At 40.3% G+C, this 19,295-nt stretch overlaps 2 long non-coding RNA genes across 2 annotated transcripts in view; one reads left to right on the plus strand and one right to left on the minus strand.

Annotated features, from left to right (window-relative positions):
* LOC121168586 overlaps positions 1-19,295 on the minus strand; it is a 219,083-nt gene that overhangs the window by 99,730 nt on the left and 100,058 nt on the right. The gene's annotated exons all lie outside the window — the stretch shown is intronic.
* LOC121168585 lies at positions 1,945-18,296 on the plus strand. Its single transcript, XR_005885731.1, has 3 exons — positions 1,945-1,956; positions 11,407-11,410; positions 18,200-18,296. It is a non-coding gene; the product is annotated as an uncharacterized LOC121168585 (long non-coding RNA).

The following is a 19,295-nucleotide window of genomic DNA, read 5'->3' on the forward strand; positions in this document are numbered from 1 at the left end:
ATTTTACTTAAATACCTTAAACGAGTCAAAACTATTCCAATATGTTACCTAGACTTAAAATCTTGCAATTTTCCATCTACCTAAAAGATAAACTATCCACATTTTATTACTTTACAGTCTGCAGTATCAAATCTGCCAACACATCATTGCTGTTGACAATAATGAAAATTAACCTGCATGTCACTTGATTGGTACATGGGATATGTGAAGCCCCTGGTGAATGTTGGGACTGAAGGTGGGCCAAGTCAGGCCAAGTGAAGCATCCATCTTGTGGGCAAGATCCGTGACTGGGAGCTGATCTAATAATGGAGCTCGGGGAACTCCGGTTAGAATAACAGATTCAGATGGTAAGCCTGAGACTCGAGGCTGAGGGTAGTCAATGCCAGACCAGGTTACAGTACCAGTTGGCATATGTGTGGGTCAGCTCTAGAGGTAGACCAGGTTGACCCAGTCTGCAGCACCCGCTGGCAGATGTAAGAACCAGGATAGGGTATACACCAGTCAGGGAACTTGGGGTTGTTCTATCTGTGCCATGCAGATTTGGAAGTGCTGCTATTGGTGTTGAAATACATGAAGCTTGCATTCACATACAGTATTCAGGTAGCCTTATTTGCATGCCCATGATTTAGGCTGGTAACTTCTAGTCCATAATTCACAACGCAAATGGCTCTCACCTTTTGAGGCCTATTTAATTATGTTACTGCATCCTGAAGTGACAGGGATGTGACTATATTCCTCAGTCACCAGAATCTACCTATAAAATCTAAGGAAGGACAAGATCGTCAATCCCAGAATAGCTTTAATATATCTTCTAGCACAAGGTACTGATTCTAAGGTTTCAGTGCTGTAAATCCCAGTATCCATCACTCTCCCCTGGCCGGAACTGGGGACTATCCCAGCTACAACACACAGTCCCAGAATAGCTAGTGATGACACAAGCTCTGAGCATCACTCAGGTTTACCTGGTAGTACAAGCGGTTGGGCCTCTCTAGGTGTTTCAGAATCAAAGAGGAGGCACTAACCATAACAAACCCTAGTTTGACTGACATCAAACTGACCAGGGATTTCAGGTACATATCCTAGGATGACCATATTTATTTCAAAGTCATACTTCTATTTCCTCTAGTTGCTGAAAATTAGACAACTGTGGCAAGAGGAGACACCACAAAATTAACTGTATCTCAGAAGTGACACTTTCGGGCTCACCGAGAACTAAAGATAAAGCTACAACACCCATGAAACCACATATCCCATCTAAAGAAGTGTTTTCCTAAAGCAAAACTCACTCAGTAATATAGGAGCTATTACACCAAATGTGTATAAATTAGCGTGAGGACACAACCAACATGAATCAAAGAAGTATGACACTTTCAAAAGAACACAGTATTTCTCCAGAAATAAATCCCAATATGAAGTAATTCTAGAATATGCTAAAAAAATTCAAAATAATTATCCCAGGAAAACTTAATTACAGTCCTAAAATAAACAAGTAGAATTATAAATAAGAGCGAAATTTAATAAAGATGTAAGAATCATTATGAAGGATCAAACAAAACTCAGAGCTGAAAACTTTATTCAATGAAATAAAACAAAAAAATTGCAAGTTAGCAAGAGTGGATCTAATGAAGGAAAGAATTTCTGATCTTGTGGACATGATCTAAGAAATAACCAAGCGAGACAAAAATGAAGAGGAAAGAATGAAAAAGAACGTGGATAAATATTCATATTTTGTGGATTCTTGCAAGACAAGAAAAGGAAAAGGGGCCTGAAAACCTACTGGAAAATAATATTGAGAATTTCCCAAGTATTGAGGCAGACATAGACATTCAGATTCAGGAAGCTCCAAGATCTCCAGCCAAAATTGGCTTTTTATTCAGGGCATATTAAAGTCAAAAGTTAAGGCTAAGAAGAGAATCAAAGAAAATAAAAGAAAAATGTCAATTTACATACAGGAAAGTCTAACAGACTAATACCAGATGACTTAGTAAGAAAACTTACAGGACATTTTTAGAATAAATCTTGAAGAACTCATACATTGCAAGTAATAATTATAATAAAACGTAACACAAAAATTCAGTAACAAATTAACAGCAAAACAGGAATTAATTCTTATCCATCAATATTAACCTTGAATGTAAATGGATTAAAATTCCCAATCAAAAATATATTGGTTGAATGGAAAAAATGTAATATCAAACTGTACACTGGTAAAAAAAAATGTATCAACAAATAAAAATACACATAAAATGAAAGTGAAATTTGAAAAAAAAAAAAAGATGTATAATATGAATGGAAACCAAAAAGAAGCTGATGCAGGAATTCCTTATGGAATGACACAAATATAATGTTCATGGAATTTGATGCAGTATCAACAAAACATCAATAAAATTTTCCATAGAATTAGAAAGATAATTCTTGCAATTCATATGGAATCACAAATGACCCAGAATATCCATGGTAAGGTTTGGGAAGGAGGCCAGGAGAACCAAGTTCAAGACCATATAATATCTGATTAAAAGAATACTGTAAAGCAATTGTAATTGTGTGGTGCTGACTCAAAAGCTGACACATAGGTCAGTGGAACAGAGTAGCAATGCAGATCCAATAGATTTTTCATAAAGGTGCCAAGAATATATATGTTATCATATATACATACATATATATGATAACGCAGTTTGAAAAAGAACTACTGGTAAAATGGATAAAAATATGCGCAAGGACTAAATTTCACTTGACATTTACTAAACACCAGAGACCAAGATAGATCAGAGATGTAACTAAGTTCTAAAATTATGAAATTTCTAAAAGAAAATAGATAAAATGGTGTAAGCATTGATATTTTTGGATGACACTAACAATACAGGCAGCAGAAGAAAAAATAAACACAAGGGATTATATCAAACCTGGAAGCTTCTTCGCAGCAAAGAAACCTGTTCAAAGGTAAGAATCATCTGACTGAATGGGAGAAGATATTTGTTGCTAAAAATTATCTGACAATTATCTAAAAAGATATGAAACGGTTGTATCAAAAAATAGTCACTGCATCCTGTTCATAACAACACTGCTCACAATAGTCAAAATCCAGCAACGAGCAATTATCATTAGATAAATGAATAAAGAAAATGTGGCATATATGCAGAACAGAATACTGCTCATCCATAAAAAGGGCATCATGGAAAGTTAAATATGTCAGACACAAAAAGAAAAGGATTCTCTCTCACAAATGGGCACTAAAAATTTGAATAGGTACACAGAATATTTGTTATTGGTGGCTAGAAGAAGCAGGACAGATAGAAGTTTGGATTTAAAAAAAAAATAAGGAGATGGACCCAGTGCAGTAGCCTAGTGGCTAAAGTCCTCACCTTGCATGTACTGGGATCCTATATGGGTGACGGTTCATGTCCCAGCCACCCCACTTCCCGTTCTGCTCCCTGACTGTAGCCTGGGAAAGCAGTTGAGGACACCCCAAAGCCTTGGGTCCCTGCACCCACGTAGGAGATCTGGAAGAGGCTCCTGGCTCTGGCTTCAGATTGGCTCAGCTCGGGTTGTTGCGGCTGCTTTGGGAGTGATCAGCACAAGGAAGATCTTCCTCTCTGTGTATCCTCCTCTCTGTACAGCTGAGTTTCCAATAAATAGAAATAAATCTTAAAAAATGAGAGTTGGATGATGTTTATGGGTTATGGCAAATATTTAATATGCAATACTAAAAATAGGGGAAGCTGGATGTGGAGTAAATTGGAACTCAGTATGATTCTACAATGTTGTCTGCTACATTTAAGGCTGTTCTGAAACAACGCATTTTAAAAAAGAAAATAATCATAACTGCTAGCTGCCTCTAGCAACAGACTTTAAGTTAATTACCATGATTCTTTTTCATCTTAAATTGCCACTGATGCTCTGCTTCCTGACTTCTTCAATGTCTTTGAAATTCCATTTTGTTTTTAGTTTTGAGTGTGGAGAAAAGAGGAGATTAACATGTAGTGAAAGTTCACACACACAAAATGTTTAACTCACTGTACACCCATGTACCCCTATCTGGCTATGCAAGGACAACAGTTGCAAGCAGATGCTGCATTTGCTGATGTCTTATTACTCTGGAGTCATGCTAGCATAGGCAAGAAGCAAAGATACAAACATGGTATACTGTGGGGAGAAGGGGTCATATTTCTGTTTTTTTTTATGTCAGAATTTTATACTTGTGAATCATAAATTCTAAAGCACTGTGCAGACTTTCCATGTTAAATATATTTAAGTTATCAAGAGAAAACACTTGTGGTACAGTTCAGTGGCACTGTGATTACACTATTTAAATCTGAGTCAAGATTATTTACATTTTCCTCGATACCTTAACTTGAACTAACATTGGCAGCTGAAAGTTCTGACCTACGAGAGATATATAAGTTCAGAATTTGTGAGAATATGTTTGTTACCAAAGCAATGTCAGAGAACATAATCAACACAGAGGAAATTATAACCAAACACAGATGATATTCTACACTGCACAACTCCCAAATCTTTGCTGTTACGACCTGGATGAGTATCTGCCTTATGGACTCCCAGACTATAGATACAGATGAAATTATCCATTATAGAAAGGCCGACATAAGCTTATCAGTGGTCATCTGTTTTAGGAGTTCGAGGTACAAAATACAAGCAAATAACATCAATCACTAGTAAAGGTAGGACTGCAAAGATTCACACAGAGACACTGGTAAGGGTCATGGCAAGTCAACAGACAACATAAATTATGAGTAAACAAAGGCAAGGCAGTAAATAAACTCAGAAGAAAGCATGAGCAGAGGGCATTTGAAGAGAAGGTACATGTGAGTAACAATAAAGTCTGAGTGCCAAAAACATCTTAAGTGGATTGTCTAATTTTATACGGTGCCATACTTCGACTTTTCTTCCAAACATCCTGCATTCCTTTGTTCGTCCCCTTTTTACAGATTTAATACATTTCTACTGGTTTCTAAGATAGAGGCAAAAGAGGAACAATCTTCGATATCACAGAACTTAGGCAAAAATTTTAAAAGCCCTAAAGACTTTACTTCACAAACAAACTCATTAATTTAATGAAGGAAAAAGCAAAAACTTAGTGACTGAAAATGTGCCGTAGTGCGTTAAGCCACTGCCTATAGTGTCGACATCCCAAATGGGTGCCAGTGCTATTCTGGGATGCTCCATCTCTGATCCTGTTCCATAATAACATTACTGGGAAAGCAGTGAAGGATGACTCAAGTACCTGTGCCCCTGTAGCCCATGTGCGAGACTCAGATTAGTTTCTTGGCTCCTGGATTCAAACTGATCTAGCCCTGCCTATTGCAGCCACTGAATATTGAATGGAGATGGAGGATATCTTGCTCTGAATCTCTCTGTAGCTTCTTAAAATAACCCTTTAAAAAAGCTTTGAATGAAATAAAAGAAAACAAATAAGTATTTATTTAGCATTTGACCATGTACCTTAACACCTGAAAGAATGGCTATCTTTAATGTAGATTTTTAGTATTTATTAGTTTATTTCAGCTATACAATAAAGCAAGATTAACTAAATCAAAAAGTGAATTCAGACTTATCTAACATAGTTCATAATTGTCATTAGAGAAAAACTAAAATTGTTTTTCATTTTCATCTTTTATTTTTTTTTTTTTGGTGAAACTTGCTCCTGACAAAATAAATATGAACTGAAAATTGAAGATGTTATCCCATCATTGTGGGCTTTCTGTCAGGCTGTAATATTTTACAAAAGCTTTGACACTACCTTAGACATGAATTACATAGTTTAGGAAATGCAGCCAAATGTGTATTTTCTGCTGGTCACTAGGCTGAAAGATTGATTATTCCTAGAAAACCAGTAGGCCAGTAAAGCTGATACATTCCCTGCTATGACACTTCTATCTGTAAAAATGTGTAAAAACCTGAGGACAGAGAGCTGGGTGCCCACAGGGTTTTTCTTTATAATTTTACATTTATTTTTATTTTAGATTATATTAACATGGTTGGTCAGAGTGGGGTGGATCAAGGATTAGGGGAAATCGGGTGCGAGCATTATTTCCAAATTCTCTATCTCTCCTTCCTGTTTTGAGGTGGGTATGGGGGGATAAAGGGAGAAGCCATACACAGCCTTCCAACTACCCCAGAGCCCAGGGATGGAGGATGGCCACCCAATATCAACCCAGGGTTCCAATGTGGCACATACTCTGAGAATTCTGCCCAGGTAGTTTCAATAGTTCTGAAATGTTGTCAGTCTCATTGATCCAAGGATGAGGGACCCTTTTCAATGCCCATTGGCTGACATAGCCAACCTCAGAGTCTCCATTCACTCAGATATTTGCTGTGATCATTTAGCTAGGGTAATTGTTCAATTTGTTCTGTTCTTCTTCCTGTGGGACGGTACAGATGTTCCATGCAGGACTCAATGGGGTGCCAATTCCTGCATGTGGATCTGAACCAATGTCCACTACTCCATCTTTTCAGCTAAGGATGACCAGTACTCACTGGTGGGTCAAGGGGCCAAGCCAGATGACCCAGGCCCCATTGGACTCAAGACTACAGGGCCCTCATCATGTTTCCACCCTGCTTCCACTGCACAGGTGGAAACCCAGCTCCCACTGTGTAGGTGGGCTAAGAGACCTGGACTAGGCTACCCTTGCCTCGCTGGATTCCCCCACTCCCAGGACTCACAAACCCGGCACCCACCATGCAGGCAGGCAATGAACTCTGCAGCAGACAACCCAAGTCCAGCTGGATATTCCACCCCAGGGCTCACGAACCAGCCCCCACCACGCAGGCAGGTCTAGAGACTTGGGTCAGGTGACCTGGGCTCTACTCGAACCACCAGCCCTGATGGTTCATGGACCCATGGATGCCCACCTCCTTGATGCAACTCAGTTGTCAGCATAAGTTCAGAGGATATTTCATATGTATCCTTGTCTGCTACTGCGAGAACACAGGTATAAATCTACAGAAGGCTCTAGAATATTTTATGTGGCCTGTCTTTATGTGGCTTTTGTAGTTGAAACCCTTCACTGAAGGCCAAAATGGAAACCCTTGCCCACTGTAGTGTGGGATCCAGGGGTGACTGGTCATGGGTAAGTTATATTTGAGGGCCAGGACCTTGTCCTCATGAGTACCAGTCCAGAAGTGTGATGAAGCAGGTGAATGGGCCAGCAGTGTAGAAAAGGTACATGACATGCCTTCGGAGACATATTAGCTAAGAAAGATGCCAGGGCAACAGAAGGAGCTGCAGTGTATGTCTTTCTAACTGTCCTGCAGGCAGAAACTAATGCTGGAACACAGGTCCAGACACAAGAACGGGATCTGTGACTCACCTTGGAGGTCAAAGGACAAATATTTCTGCTTAGAAAGATGGGTTACCACCCTGCGAGCTATATCCAACAGCAGCTATACCCCCTACACAGTGCTTGTGGAATCTGAGTTCTCCAGTCAAAGCCCAGAACATAAAATCTAAGAAATCAGGGGTTCCTCAGGGGTGGCTACTTCTTTATTCTGCCCTGGTGCTGAAACATCCACGCTGTTCTTGTGTTCTCAAGCAGAGCTAGTGGATCTGGAAGCCAAGTTTAGGCCCTTAGATCTAATGATGGCTCCTGTGATTATGGGATGTAGGGGTGGAGGGGATTTTGTTTTGGGACCCATAAATGGAAAAAGTGGCATCTCTTACTGCACATTCAGCCTTGCAGCAGTAGTTTCACTCTATCCATCATATGTTGGGGAATGATTTTGTTAGGTCAGATTATGAAGTTCCTGTGGTTTGGCCCAATCCCAGAGATTTACTTGGAGTCATTAATAGGTGGTAGGTTACGATGAGCTAGAACATGTATTGTGAAGGTTAGGCATGCAACTCATGAAGCTCAGGGGCCATTGGAGGAGGTTTTCATCAAAGAAATGGGATCCCTGTGCTGGGATCCTGTGCTGCAGACTGCTTCCTTTGCCCTGTTTGGTGCCTTGGCAGCAATGCAAGCACAACACATGCAGCAACATATCAGTGTGATAATGATAATCATAGCTCATACTGTGATTACTGATGAGTTGGGAAAGGTGGAGACAATGTGTATTCAGAAGGGGCTGTGGGCCAAGTCTTAGCAGAAAGGAGCAGGGAAAGGACCAATTAAAGTTACTTAAATTCAGATGTGTGTCGCCCTCCTGTCAGCAGAGGCAGACAGCATAAACCTGGATGATCAGACTAATTAGATACTGGCTAGAATTATGGCAACAACAATGGTTCCATGCATTTACAAAAATGCAACATGAGTAAGGCACCCAAATGAGTACCGATTATTTGAACACTGTGGTTATAGAAATAGTAATAAAGCTGTCTTTGGGACTAGTGTACTTCTGGAATATACTGTGTGTGTATCTTACAAAGCCAGCTATACAAACTGGGTATTGATGCTCTCCAGGGACTATGGCAAGAAACTATAGGGGTGAGTTCTGCTTGTAAAAATGTATGGCTATAAACATTGGGGGACATTGTTGCCCACTCTCTATTGCAACTAGACACATCTAGGTGGATACAAATTCCAAGCAGTGCAACGTATTTCTTTCATGAAGAAATTATTGGAACCACACATGAACAGCAGAAGGTAGGCATTATTAAACCCACATGTAGCCCATTTAATTTACCAGTATAGCTTGTGAAAAGAAGTTAGATGGGATGTGGAGGATGGCTGCAAATTACTAGGAGCTTAACACATTTTTCCTCCTCCTGTAAATGAGCAGTTTCATTGGTGAATGATATGAACTTTCTGGCATGAATTTGGAACCTACTGTGTATTAATTTTCGCTGATGCATCTCCTGAGAGTCAAGAACAGATTGCTTTCACTTTGCACAGCCAGCAATGGATCTTCATCATTCTAACTACATAGCCACACTACATATCACATTTTGTGGTGACAGATTTGACATGGGAATCTCCTTTCAAGAGTACCTGTGTTCCATCATATAGATGATATGATGTTAACTTATAACTCTACTGTAGAGTTCAAAGCAGCTTTGCCTATTGTGATGAGCCATCTAAAGACATCTGATTCGGAAGTCAATGAGTTCAAAATGCATTGACCAGGACTCTTGGTCAAGTTCTTCGGAGTTGTCTGGTCAGGTAAGAAAAATGCCATTCCCAAGACAGTCTTAAGGGAAAAAAATCAGGCTTTTCTCATCCCAATGACTATGCAGCATGTATAAGAGATCATAGGGTTGTTTATTTTATGCATCCATCCCATGTGAACTTGATGTTTATGTTACTACAGAAGAGTTTGGATGGGGCGTTGGGCAATGGCATAAAAGAGAAAGGAGATCCATTGGATTTTGGTTCCAATTGTGGAAAGGAGTAGATATTTAGTACTTTGTAATTAAAAGAATGCTGCTGAAGTGTATACCACCTTGACGGCCCCTGAAAGCATAACTGGCACTGTGTATTACTGTGTAGTTTTTGCTCCTTTGTAGGCTGCGTAGTGGAATAGCACAAATCTCCACACTGGTGAAGGTGGGAGCGGGTTACCTGCATCAATGGGGAGTTCTAAATGCAAGCCCATTTCTGCAGGAATTACAAGAGATTTGGGGCCTGTGACTTATTTGACAAGCAGTGCACTTCCAAACATTCCATGCACCATGGAACCAGTATTTTTTTTTTGTTTGTTTTTACTAGGATGGGCTGTGGAGGTCTGGTACATCTCACTCAGTAGACAGTGATAGTGTTCCAGCTTTCCACTAAGACAATCTGGTGGGAATCAGATAATCACAAAAGTACTCAATGGGCTCTCTATAAGCAGATGGATGGCTGGGCAATGTCAATGAGTTCTTAACTACTATTCACTAACCATTATGGGATGCAACATGTGGTAAAATCTTTGGGAGAGAGAACATTGCGAAAAAAATTCTGTACACCATGACAGATCACATGCCACTTTTCCATCCATGAACTAATGAGGATGACACCTTTAGGTAAATATGTAACCACTCAGTGGTTATGTTAGCTCCTACACACAGCACAAAAGCTAATAGGGAATACAGTAAAAGCCTAGAACATTCCTGGAACTAACAAACAGGTTCTAGAATCCAGTAAAGAATGTGCTCTTTGCCATTAAGTGTCAGTGGTTACCAGAATTGTGGTGGGGTATTGTAGACCCCTTTGAGATTGCAAGTAGATATTATCAGATCTTTGCTCGAATCTTATGGACACATTCATAGAGTCACCTGTGTATATACTGCCATGGAGCTGCCTTGCTGCTCCAGTCACCTTGTGTAAAACATCCAAATTTGCCTTGAACAAGGTACATTACCTACGCAAGGAAAGGGCACTCCCTTACTCAAGGGCACATTTGTCTTGATTTACTGTAAATGCTGGCTGCTTCAGTAGCTTTAATCATCCAGTGAAAGTGATAACTCCCAAAAGCTGGCAAAAGAGGAAGGATGATCCCTTTCTCCAGCTGTGGGGGTCTCAAAATAAATCCCTTGCTTACATCTTATCTAGCAATTTGGATTTCCCATTGTTGGTGCCACTAACATCTTTGTGATATTGTCCTTAGCCTATTCGCTGCAAAGTCCCCAGTGGACTGGGTACATACTTTTAACGTGGTAATCAATCAAGGTGTGCACCGAGTTGCCTATCAACTCTATGACTAGACTGCCTTAGAAGTTTACTACAGCCACTGATCAAAACTGAAGTTGGTTACAAGGATAAAATTCTTCTAATTTATTATAGGAAAACATCTGAGCTCATACAATGATTTTAGTCCACAGTAGTATAATAAAACCTGGCCAGATACTCCATGTGGGATAATTCAATATTTCCAACATTTCTAAAAAAAAGATTTAAATTTTAACTATTTCATAAAATCAGTAAAGCAGTCCCTTTTGTTTTCAGTAGTGTAGGCATCACTTTATACTTCCATTTTAATATGCTGTAATTTTATCGTGTAAGATCATTTTCTATAAGCTATGTTATACAGATCCAACAGTTTTGTATTTAATAAAAGCTGTGGTTATTTGTACATTCAGGGCTATTTATCCAAATTAATTTTTAGATGCTAAATTAAATCACTTATTATAGTTAAATTTTCATTAGCTAAAAACAGGTTATTAATGTCATTAAAACAGTATTTTACATTTTATTAAGGTATAAATTACATAAAGCATAATTTTCTGATGCATATTTAAAAAATGTTCACAGAGTGGGGGAGGTCGGCCTGCCCTGGGGTCTGGCTTCCAAGTGGCGGGGCTTGGGTGTGGTGGTTCAGGCAGCCAGGTGGGTCAGTTCATCCTGGGGGTGAAGTTCAGATCTAAAGGCTTGGACCCATCAGCCTGCCAGGTGCTCATAGCCGGAGGGGTTGGCTACTACTGGGGGCATAGTTCAGGTAGCATAGCTTGGGTTGAAGCCCTCAGGCCACCAGTGGTGTGATTTTGAGGAGAGAACATAAGGAGTTTTAAAGGTCAGACTGAAGCACCAGTCCTTGTGGGAAATCAGAGCCGGGGTAGTTAGGATCAACCAATACCAAATACTATTCACTGGTGCACACTAAAGCTTGGGCTGGGGGCTATCTAGCAGAGACAGATCATAATACCAGCCAGTAAGAGTTGGGACAGGAAATGTTAGTCTGGGCCATGGCATTAACAGGGTCTGAGGCAGATTTCATGGAGGGATATATGGGCCCACCCCTGTGATCTGCAATGTCAGCTGCTTTGCTTGGGAGCAAGGGTTGGGGAGGAGGAGGTTGGTGGTGACAGACTGAACTAGGCAAGCCCATGGAACCTTCTGACTTTCAAGGATCCTGGGGTTGGGTACAGACTGGGTTGGTCCAGGCTGCAGCACCCTCTGGCACTCCCAAGAATACAGTGTGGGGCAGGCAGGGCCATAATATCCATCACTTATATATAAGCTAGAACAGAGAGGCAGTCTGTGACTAGTAAGGAATAACATCTGGTGGCACTTGCAAGATCTGGATCTAGGACTGGGGCTAGTGGGGGAACATGGGAAACTTTCCTGGTGGGCCATAGCTCCCACTGGTGAGCATGTGATTCAGGTCAGGATGTTAGTCAGGCTGAGCAGGGTAGCTCCACCCGTTGGCAAATGTGTGGGTTGGTTTTGGAAGGGGGTGAACCAGACAAGTCTCGGCCGACCTTAGCTCGCTGGCAAGTGCAGGAGCCAGGCTAAAATGCAGGTCATGCCAGGCTAGGCTACTACACCTACCAATTTACATGAGTCAAGGATGGGAGTGGACTGTGCAATGCCAGGCTGTAGTACTCACCAGCGAGAGCTGTATTGAGGGCTAGCTGGGTTAGGCCAGGCTGCAGCATCAGATGGCAAAGGTCAAGACACAGGATGAAGTTTGCTGAGCTGGGTCAAAAAATCATTGAAATGTGAAAAAAATTCCAGTTCCGGAAACAGGCCTGGTTGTAAAACTATGGGGACATCCTAGCTAGTTTGTGGTTACCACTGGTGAGAACAAGATCCAGAAAGGGCTGACAATCTGGACTGGACATGACTGCAGTGTCCCTCAGCATGGGTTCGGACTGGGTCTGGGTTGTGCAAAACTGGGCTAGACTCCAGCACCCACTGGTACTCACAAGAGCCAAAATGGGTGTAGGATGAGCTGGACTAGGTTTTAGCTCCCACTAGACCACATGAGAGCTATGTCAGGGTGTAGACTAGGTGTGGCTGGGCTGTAACACCAAAGAGTAAGAACCAGAATGGGTGTGGGCCAGTTGGGTAAGGCTACTGTTCCTGCCAGAATTGGAGCTGGACTAAGCACGGGCCAAGGACTCGCCGGTGTGTGTAAGATCTGCCACTGGGAGGAGACCCAATAAGGGGCTGAGGAAACTTTTTTGTCAGGGCACAGTCCTTGCAGGTGAATGCAAGAACTAAGGTAAGAATCAGCCCAGACTTGACCAGGTTACAGTACCTGTCAGCATATGTGACGCTCAGGTCTTGTGGTGGGTCATGCTGGGTCAGTTTATAACAGCCACTGGCAGATCTGAGAACCAGGATGGGTTGTAAGACACGCAGGGTCTCGTCAAATCACCAGCCAGTACACATTAGGGCAGGGACAGGGGTTGGTTTGGAGCACCTGCTAGAACAAGCTAGAATGGGGGCAGACTGAGCCAGGCCAGACCATAACACCTGTCGGCAAATGTTGAGGTATGATGGGCCATGCCAGACTGGGCCACAACACCCACCAGCACATGTGAGACTTGGGGTGGAGGTGAAAGGTAGGTGTGTGAGCCTGGTAGGGGAGTACTGAGGACTCCTATGCTGGACCAATGCTTCTGGTGGTGAGTGTGAGAGCTGAGACTTGTGGCAGGCCAGGCCAAGCAGAGCTACAACACCTATTGGTCTACATGTGAACTGGGTTAGGGGGAGAGCCAGCTTGGGCCATCAATTTTATTCACTGGTATAGGTATAAACTGGACTAAGGGCAGACAGATGGCTCTGTAACAGCATCAGCTGGAAAGTGATGGGATTGGGGGGCAAGTCCTGTGGAGCAAGATTGCAGAACAATTTAGAGAGTGCAAGATCCAGGGCAGGGAATGTATCCACTGGGGAGGCTATGGGCACATCTCTGATGAGCTGCAACTCCCACTGGTGAGCATGAGGACCAGTACTAGACGTGGGCCTGGCTGGACAGATGGTGGCACCCGCAGGCATGAAGATGGAGTCAGTTGGGTTAAGCTTCAATGTCCAATGATATGTATGACAGTTGAATTAGATGTGGGACAGACTGGACCAGTCCATTACACAAGCTGGCAAACATAGGAGCCAGAGCTGGGGGCTGGTCCAGTGGGGCTTAATGGGGATCACTTTGACTAGGTTTCAGCTCCCCCTAGTATATGTGAGGGCCAAGTGTGTGGTGGGCAGTGTTGTGCTGGACCACAGTACACAATGGTTTGCAGAGGAATGAGAGCAGAACAAATTGACCAACTACCTCAGTATAGCTTGACAGCAAACTTCTGGGCAAATGGAAATTCTGAGGTGGACTATGTCAGCCAAGTGACCTTGGAAGGATTTCCTCATTCTTGGAGAAGTGTTATCAACAGTATCTCAGAACTATTAAAACCACTTGAGCAGAGCCTCAGAACATGTTCCACAATGGAAACCCTGGGATGACATCAGGTACTGGAGAGGCTGGGTGTGGTCTCTCCCATTGTATCCTCCCATGATCCAGAAAAAGGAAGAAGAAAAACAAAATGTGTAAAGTCTTGCCCACTTTCCCATGATCCTCAATGCTTCCAACCCTGACCAACTATGCAAACATCATCAAAAATAAAATTTAAAAATATATTAAAAGCAAAATGAAAACAAAATTGCTCAATCAAAAAAAACTGACATATTTTTCACTTTGCCACAAGCCACTCTATAATTTGTGAGTTCTTTTCTCAGTTTCAGTTTTTCATCTATAAAACAATAATTCTGTGTTGTAAAAGGCAAATTGAGATATAACTACTTTATTTAAATAAGAAAGCACACTATTTAGATGCAAATGTTAGGTTTTGTCATATGTAACTTGCTTTCAGTGTTTTAAAAAATATTACTTCAGGGCCCAACAGAGTGGCCTACTGGCTAAAGTCCTTGCATTGCACATACCGGGATCCCAACTGGGAGCTGGTTCCAATCCTGGTGGCCCCACTTCCCATCCAGCTCCCTGCTTGTGGCCTGGGGGAGCAGTCGAGGATGGCCCAAAGCCTTGGGACTCTGCATCCACTTGAGAGACCCAGAGCGGTTTCCTGGCTCTGGTTTGGGATTGGCTCAGCTCTGGCCATTGTGGCCACTTGGGGAGTGAATCAGTGGATGAAACATCTCTCTCTCTGTCTCTCCTCCTCTCTGTATATTTGACTTTAAAATAAAAAAATATATATATATGTATATATATATATATTTAAAATCTTACTTCAGCAATTTCTGTACTTGATATATCATTCCCCATCAAAATTATTCCTGTACTGTAAGAATACTACATGAAATATCAAATTGCTTCTATCGTTTTTGAGACTTGATGATACTTTCCACTGTACATTTTCTCCAGAGTCTGAATATATTTTCACATATAGTAAGGTTATAGAATGTCTTAAGAGAAAATCTTTGAATAATTTGCTAAAGGAAATAAAGCAAGCAAATTTTCATTAGCTATGAAAACTATTACAATAGCTTATCTATTTTGTCCATTCAGTCTCTTGTTTGTATGAATCACATTTTTATCTGATTCAGAGAAGCTGGTGATTCTAAAGATAGAAAATTTTGCTAATTCAATGGTAAAGAAGAGAGTTCTAGTTTCTGTACAGTATAGTCTTAACAAGATATAAAAATACATTATGATGTAACTGCAACAATAAATGCAGTAGTGTCACTAAGCTAAAAGTTTTAATAATTTCCATGCATAATAAAACAAAAAGATTTTATTGTTAACTAACATTGAAATAACAACTATTACACTTACTATAGTGTTGGATGAAATCTAACCAAAAATGTGGAAGACCTCTATGATGAAACTCACAAAATATCAAAATAATAAATAGAAGAGAGTATAGGATGGAAAACTTTACCAGAAGTCATACACAGATTCAGTGTAATCCCAATCAAAATCCCATCAACATTCCTCTCAAAACTGGAAAAGATGACATAAAAATTCATCTGGAAAAATAAGAAACCATGAATAGCAACAGTTATCCTAAAGAATAAAAATAAAATTGGAGCAATGACAATTTGAGGCATCAAGACATACTATAGGATAGTGGTAATTAAAATAGCATGGTACTGGTACAGAAAGAGAGAAGATCAATGGAACAAAACAGTAACCCCAGAAGGGAGCCTACACATGTACAGCCAGCTACTCTTTGACAAGAGACCTGAATATAACCCAGGGGGAAAGGTTTAGTCTCTTCAACAAATGCTGTTATGCTGTTGGGACAGCTAGATGGCAATCTGCAGAAGTAAAAAAAAAAATTAAACAAACAAACAAACAAACAAAAAAACTTTACCTTATGCAAAAATTAAGTCTAAATAAATCAAGGACCTAAACCTTCACCCAGAAACCATCAATCTATTAGAAGATAACAAGGAAAGCACTCTACTAGGTAGAGTTATAGGCAAAGATTTCATTAGCAAAATAAACAGAAGCACAGTCAGTCAAAGCCAAATGACAGGACTGCAAACAAACAGATGGGACTGCACTAAACTAAGAAGCTTCTGTACTGCAAAGCAAATGATCAACAAAGTGAACAGGTAATGGACAGAATAGGAGAAAATCTTTGCACACCATGCAATATATAGGAGACTATATCCAGTATTTACCAAGTGTTTCTGAAACTCAACAAGAGCCAAAGGAACAATTCTGTTAAGGAATGAGTGAAGGAAAGAAAAAAAAAATCCAGGCTTCCTAGCTATCAGGAAAATTCAAATGAAAACCACAGTGAAGTTCAACCCCTTAAGTCTACTGAGAATGGCCTACATTCAGAAATCTGAGAATAATACCTGTTGGAGTAGATGTGGAGAAAAAGAGACTATATGCCTGATACATAGTCTAATGAAATGAAATCCACACATGAAAAAGTAACATTTAACCCTATATTTATAGCAACACAATCCACAATATTGAAGACATGGAAACAACCCAGATTCCCATTAAAACACAGATGGATAAAGAAACTCTGGGACATCTACTCCATTGAATACTACATAGTCACTACAAAGAATAAAATTCTACCTTTTGCAACAAAATGTTCCTAACCGGAGAGTGTTATGTTCAGTGAAATAGGCTTGTCCTAAACAACATGTATTTTGTCTGATACAAGGAAATCTTCATGGAAATGCAAAACATATCTCTCTCTCTCTCTCTCTCTCTCTAGAAAGACTAGCATATCAGGAATTGAAAACATGTTGCCATAGTCGTCTACTCCAGACTAAAAGGAGGACTTCCAAAGAAGCAGTGTAATATATTGACAATATGATGCTAGATTTTCTACCTTTGCCTATGCTCATAATGCCATGATAAACTTCAATAGTAGGATGTTGAACTATGACTATTGTTGAAGTGCTATAATATGGGGGTAAAATTTGGGGGGGGGGCAGAATTGAGAGTTGGAGGGGGGTCCCTATACCTATAAAACTATATCGTGATTATTGTTGACTCAGCAGGACATAAAGAACCTCCATTACTATGTAGTATACCCAGGTGTTTCTTCATGTCATTGTATAAATCTGTAAGCTTTGATGCTCAAGCATTATCAATGACAAAAAAATTCACAATCGCTGTGTAGTCTGTCTGATATATGAGACTCTCACTGCACATTTATATAAAAAGTTATTTTTAAAAATTAGAAATATTAGAATTACTGAAACATGATACTATATATACATTAATAAATAGACACATATAAGCAATGCAAATCCATACAGAAGTTGTATGTTATATCATAATATACAACATTCCTTACTGTAGCTTCAAGTTTTTAAAGTTGCACAATAACCTTTAGCCCTAGTATTTCTTCTCTCAGAATAAATTTTAGCACCGATTTGTAGTATACATTCTCATCAAAATAAGCAGCCATCTTCCACTTCCTAAAAATGTGTGAGGAAGATGTTAAGTATAACCTATCAAGAATATAACAGATATATGCAGATAACAGACTCGAATCAGCACTAGGCATTAGCAAAACTCTAAAGATATACAGGGGAAATCAAGAGTGATCCTGACAACGTCTTAACAGGAGGTCATATGCACAGAGCAGGGGGGAACCTAGAGAGGAGCAGGTGGACAGGAGGAGGCTTGTATCCCAACCCTGGAAACTCCTGGATCCTCACCAAGGACTATCAGTACCAGCAACAAGGACTACATCCCAACTGCTAAGGAGACCATGGGAATTGGAGTGCCCTTGTAGGCCAAGAACTCTGAGTCATTCACTTCCATTCAGATCTCCCACATGGGATGGAAGAAGCCCAAATCCTTTCTCGCAGGATCCAAGGTCATCGGAACAACAGCCAGGAACCCTGAGCAGTGCGCAGAAACAGAACAGTAAAATTCCTTTGGGACTCAGGAGGGGAGCTTTCTCTGGTCCTTACTTAGTTCCAACTTTGGACCCACACCCTCTCTTGCAATGAGCATCAGAGTCGCTCTGGAGACCCCTCCCCCCAACATTGCCCCCCAATTAGATTAGATACACAGGGAACAATAAGGAAAGCTTAGAACCAGAGAGGAAATGGTCAGCTCGGACTCACATATACCTACTAGGAAGGACACAAAGATTAAATACTCCTCACTAAGGTATTGAAGATTTCTCTGCGCACCCCTCCTAAAACTTTTCTGTGCCTCAACTGTTGACATATGCCTTGTTAGATTTATATGCCAGTTTGGACTATACTAAAATTTGCCAAGTTTAGTAAAACTTATGCTTCAATACTATAAACTGCTAAATACTAAAAAGAAAATAGACACGAGACAGCTGAATAGTATCCTATAGCCATTTTAAGGTGAATAGCAGCCGGTTGTGCATAAACTAAATTGAAATGTCAATGAAGCAGTCACAGGATGAGGTTATGAACTTGCATTTTCTAAAAAACATATGGGTCACTGAATATCATGTCAATTAACTCCAGAATGTTGTAAATTGTTGTTGATGTTATGTTGTGGCTTTTCATTGAACGGGATGATATTCTACCAGCTCTACTTTCAGACCAGAGATGGTCTCGCCAAGAAACTGTTGAATTTATCTGGACAATAAGATGCTGGACTCTATGCATGGTACATGCTTGCAATGAAAGAATCATGACTGGATTTGAACTGTAATATTACAACAAGGTGGAGGATTCCACCATGGGGGAAGGCATGGGGAGGGGTTTGGGGAATCCCACAGCCTATGAAACTGTGTCATAAAATGAAATGAAATGAAATGTTATTGATATTAATAGCAGAGAAACAAGTAGCAATTAAGAAATAAAAGTATCTACTCACACCTACATATAGATAACAAGATTACAGATTTTAAAAAGCATATTTATTACAGTGCCAAACTTTAGTTTGGTGCTATGTGCATTTCTTATTTTTCTTTATTCAATCAAATTAGTATTTGCTCTTTCCTAAATTAGCTTCGGAATTACATACAAACTTCTTTTTTTATTATTTTATTATTGTTATTATTATGATACTGTTCTATATTCCATTATCCCCTCCCCAATTCCCTCCCCACCATTAGTTCCTCTATATCATTACTAACATATAGTTCTTCATACTCAGTTATATGACCATCATTGCGGGCAAGGACAATGGCAGAGTCCAGAATCCTATTGTCAAGA

The sequence above is a fragment of the Ochotona curzoniae genome, unplaced genomic scaffold (genome assembly GCF_017591425.1).
Source record: "Ochotona curzoniae isolate NIBS_2020 unplaced genomic scaffold, NIBS_Ocur_1.0 scaffold_1037, whole genome shotgun sequence".
Lineage (NCBI taxonomy): Eukaryota > Metazoa > Chordata > Mammalia > Lagomorpha > Ochotonidae > Ochotona > Ochotona curzoniae.